Here is a 5,246-nt window from a genome sequence, read left to right on the forward strand (position 1 = left end):
AATGTACGGGACCTGCGGCAGGCAGCAGAGCGTATGGAACAGAAAACCAGAGAGCTGCCCCAACATCCTCCCTTTAGCAACAGGGATGGCACGGCTGCCCGGAGGCAAATACACAGGCATGAGGTTGCCGTTGCGCTCCATTTTCCTCACCAAGTGTGTTATTTTCAAATAGTTGGATACAGCTTTAAGCTTCCTAATTTATACTGACTGCCTGTTGCATGAAGACTGGCCCGTAGGTGGCTATAAAGATTTGTAAGTAGTAAAAAAGAAAACCAAAATTATTTCTTTTTTTCTTGTCTACAGGACTGTAACAGACAACCAGTTCTGTGAGCCTGTAACATCTACAGAAGTTTTCTGACAGCTGAGGAGGAAAGCGCTCCACGTTTGTCCCTTGCTATCCATCACCTCCCTTTTGTGGATCCCTCCTTCCTGACAGGTCTGGAATCCAGACGTTATTGGTCAAGAAGGGGAAATTTTCACTCCTTAAGAGCAATTATTTCCTCAAGCAATGAACGTTCTCAGCATTTGCGATGGAAGTTACTGCACTCGGTGCAGGGGAGCCGGGGGCGCGGGGCCAGGCACAAGCAAAAGTAGAGGCCCCTCGTTCTGCGCCTGAAGCCAACCGGGATGAATCTTGGCCCCAGCTCAGGGACGTCTTAAATTAATAAACACAGAGAACAAAACATCCACATCTCCCACCCGTGCCCTTCCCCCCGGCCGAACAGCGTAGCCCAAAGCCAGAACAAGGAAGCTGCAGACAGAAATAAAACCCGAAGGCAGCCAGGCCAGCAGTAGAATAGTCCCTCGGAAAACGCCGTCTCATTAAGTGCTCGTTTAGCAACTCCCTGCTCATTCGGAACTCGGTGAGACAGCCCCCGAGGAGCAGCGCGCGAGGGCTGCCGCTGTACCGAGAGAACAGCCAAGCCAGGAGCTGCTGCGATTGCAAGTCGACGTCTAACCTGAAGTTACGAAGATGGCACAGGGTTGGGGTTTTTTGGGGGGTTTTGATTGTTTGGTTGGTTTTTAGTTGGTTTTTGGTTGTTTGTTTGTTTTTTGGTTGTTTGTTTTTTTAAATCACTCCACAACACAGATATGATCTGGGAACATGCTTTGTATATGATTTGTGTATGATCTAAACCAAAAGGCCAGATTCAAACGATCAAGAGAGCCAGATCTTGGGGATTATCAAATGTCTAATTGAGATTTTCTGGTGGTTATAAAAACTAGGTAAGGAAGTCCTGCGCTAGGCCGCAGGCAGGGCTGTGAATTCATTTTCAAAACAAAGCACGGCCTTGGCAGGTAACAGGCATTGCCACGTTAACAACCCAACCACCCCACGCGCTCCTCGCTCCTCTTTGTTCATCGCCAGTCACGAGGTGTCCTGGGGACCTCTTAAGTTTTAAGAATAATCCAAAATGAACAGAAGTCAGTCGCTTTTGTAAACCCACAAAGGAAAACCAAACCCCGCTTCAGCCCGTATTTACAGCCAGGAGCAAGATGACGGCTGACACAACATCCCAAAGCACGCAAACCTGAATTTGCGGCAAACGCACCCCGGGGCACAGGACCCCTCTGCGAGAGCTTCGCCTGGGCTCAGACAGAGTCTTTCTATGTTAAGCACAAACATAAGGTTTTTATTCAGCGTGTTTTGAGATTTTCAGTCAAACCTGAGTGGAAATCTGTAAATAAGGAGGGCGCAGCTATTTGCGTTAAGTTTGCGTTAGCCACGGCTTTTTAAGGGAGAAAAGACTGCTACTGATCAAGAACATTTGAACAAGTTATCCAGACTTGAGGAATCCCAGGGGATAAATAGAGCACAATCTCACTTTTGTTTTTAAATACTACTGCAAGTGGTAGAAGTTCCCCGTTTGCTACCTGACTAAATGAAAACACTGCAAGATTAAACACGAGAACAACGCAGTACATCAGAGGGAAGGAGACAAGGCGGCTCCAGGGCCCTCCAGCAGTTCTGCACCTACCTCCCGTATGCCAGGCGAGATGGTTTCTGAGAAGCCAGATCAAACATTGAAAAATTTGCCCAGCTGAATCCCGAGCAGTGGCAGCAATCCCTCGGGTGAGCAACCTATCGAGGCTCCTTGCAGCGCAGTGACCCAGGGGCGACTCAACTCCTCTACCGTTACCCAGTTCTTCCACTCCCAGCAACCCCTCCCCAACGCGGCATGCCACAGGCAACGTCTCTTACAAGGAGGCACGATGTTGCTCCCAAGAAGGGACAAGGGGTTACTGGATTTTGTTTCCTGTGCTCCCAGTCCTTCTGATGCCCCGGGACATTGCTTGTGGGAAGTGTCAAGGGCACATCGCTAGAACTCACAGCAGTAAGACACCGTCAAGATACCGCCTAACCCAGACCCATGCTGAAGCAGCACGGAGAGGCTATCACAGTGCAAAACCAGACGGCCCTAGCTCTTAGCAGCAGCTCTGCCACCACGGCTCTTGGAGACAGTACTGGGGATCACTGGACTCTTCTGCATCTGGTGGCCCCATAAGAGGGGTCACGGCAGAAAGCCAACGATGGGCTTGCTTGTTCCACCTCTGCTACCCAGCCTGGGAGGAGATGGGCAATACTATTTATTTGTCATCCTCATTACAGCTTTGAGGTCCTTGGATGACAAGTATTATAAATGGAGAGCATCACTGTATCGACCCATACCTCCCCACTAAAGGAGACACAAATATGAGAACTCAGAGCTCCCTAAAATACTGAAGATTTCAAACCTATGTGAAGCAAATCTACAGCAGCTACGTTTTGAAGGTAGACCAGAAATGAGTTTTGAACGTAAGCAGGAGCCAGCCACAAGCGATGTTTAAAACAGAAAGAGCTGCCAATAGCACTCCTGTTACCACATTTATCTATTACGGTATCCACCAACTCCTGCACTGTGAGAAAGCAGGAGCAGCCTGCAAACAGAAGAATGGGGAAGGACAGCGCTTTGAGATTTGGGGTTTTGCTTGTTTTTAAGAAAAGGCTTTCTTTTCTTCTTCTTTTCAACCCCAGCAGTCACTACCTGTACGCCAGTGGCCGACGTCCTCTGTGGAGCTGCTGTGCACCTTCACCAGGCGCATGGAGGACGTCGGCTCAGGCAGAAAGGCCACCATCCCACCGACGGCCGGGACGACCCGCGCCTGGCTCCTTGCAAACAGAATCCAAGGCAGCTCCAGCCCTGCCAGCACGGCCCCTCCTGACACCCGCTGCGCTTTACACGCGCGGCACAGGCCGCTGTTCAGACAGAAAGAGGAAAAGTGAATTTGGTCGCTAAGCAGAGGTACGCCTGATTTTACAGCTCTGCTTGCCTGCACACCCCTTTAAACTAACGAGCAACAGAGAACAAAGTCTCAGGGGGGGAAGGCATTTATAGAAATAATCCCAGAACTAAGCCAGGTCCAACGAGATGAAGCAAGTTACCAAAGGCTGTAGGACCTTCCCCATCCCCTCCTTCCTTTCTCCTCACCCAAGCAGCACAACAGAAAGACCAAAGCTGCAAAGTCAGGAATGCTGACCAGGGGCAAGGGCTGTGGGAGAGACCCGCAACGCCGAGGGCCCCAGGCCGGCTGCGGGGCCGGGCCCCAGCCCAGCGGGACCGAGGAGCAACAGATGAATTCCGTGAAGGGTCATTAATGGCACAAACGCAGGTAAGAAGTGAGGGACCGATGATCAGCGCAGTTCCCAGCTGAGATTTTCTGAAACGGGTGACAGCAGGAGGCGAAACGCCAGCGACGCGACAAGAACGGGTGCGGAATAAAGCCCTCCCTCGCACATTAATTCCTCCTGGGATCCCACAGAACATTTGAAGAACCGATGACAGCAACACAAATCCGCACAGGAGAAAGGCACTGGAAGATGCCAGCCAAGCCCCTCAGCAGGTAAGGTCGGGAGATAAGGTGCTAACAAGGTCTCCAGCGAGGACTCCACCGCACAGGGCTAGGGGTTTCGCTAAGCCCCAGGGGGCTGTGACAGCCCCAGCCCTCGTCACCTCCCCGGCTCCGCAGGACCCGACTGCTGCCACTGCCCTGGGCGGCAAGAGGGACCCTGCCATGCTCCTGGCCGCCCTGCCCTCCTCCCGCAGTCCCTCCCACGGCACCACCACATCCTTTCCTTCTGTTTTTACCTCTCTGCGGTAAAATTCTGTGATCTAGCCCTCCGCCTCAAACTCCTCCCCAGTCACCTCCATATAAATGAAGTAATTCTAAGTTTTGAAGGACTGGAGATAACAATCAAGTGGAAAGAGAATTTATCTTCCTCGTATTTTTCTGTCTAAAAATAGGCACATTATATTTCATGTCTTCCAGACTCTTTGGCCTTCTTCCCATCCTTTCTCTCCACGCGCTGTCCTTCATTAAATTATCTCCTTCTTTTTTTAATGTAACTGAAATTAATCTTTTCCTTGTCCTCTTCAGTGCTAGATCCTTTTTTACCCATCCACCGATGAACCGATTTCTCCCCATTCACTAATCCGAGCCCTGCTTCCCCCGCTGCCTCCTCCCTCCCATCCTGCAGCGGCCGCGTTTGCTCCGTGTCCTTCTCCCCTGCCCATGCCACAGCCTCAGCTCAGGCCCTCGGGGATCTGCCACGGAGCAACGTGCTCAGGCAACACCGGGAACAAGAAGGGAATAGGCAAGAACAGGGTTTGAGCGCCCTTTCAGAAGGAGTCTCCCTCCCCAGCGCTCTTCTCCCAGCCCACACGGCCTGGGGGGCGCCGAGCCCCGGGGGCGCAGCTTCGTTTGCGGTATTTGCCCGCTTTAAACGCTGCGTTCGCAAGCCGGGCAGACACGCACGGGCTATCTGCTCAAGCGCGCACGAGAGCGTGGGAAGTTCGCTGCTCTTCGGGCTGCACTGCTGTCGTTGAGCCCGGCCGATATCCCGAAGCCGTGGGGAGCACGGTCCTGGTTTCATCCGACCATTCCATCCAACAGCGCACAGTTTGACTCGGAGCCGCAAATAGAAACCCAACCCCCCCAAACAAGCACCACTTCTTTCTCGACTGCAGGACCACGTGGGATCCATGTTAAAATAACAGGACATGCGTGCCGCTGCTCCCTTCAATTAAAGCCGTTTTGACCTTTTCCTGGAATCCCGAATCCCACTAAAACCGTCTCTTTTCATGCCAAGTTTCCATTTCAAGTCTACTTATGTCACACTGGTTACTGTATTGGTCAGGCTTGTAAGAAAAAGTACCAAGCTTGCAAACACATGGATACCACACGAGTTGGTCATGTCCCGAAAACAA

The sequence above is a fragment of the Egretta garzetta genome, unplaced genomic scaffold, assembly GCF_000687185.1.
Source record: "Egretta garzetta isolate BGI_Z169 unplaced genomic scaffold, ASM68718v1 scaffold184, whole genome shotgun sequence".
Lineage (NCBI taxonomy): Eukaryota > Metazoa > Chordata > Aves > Pelecaniformes > Ardeidae > Egretta > Egretta garzetta.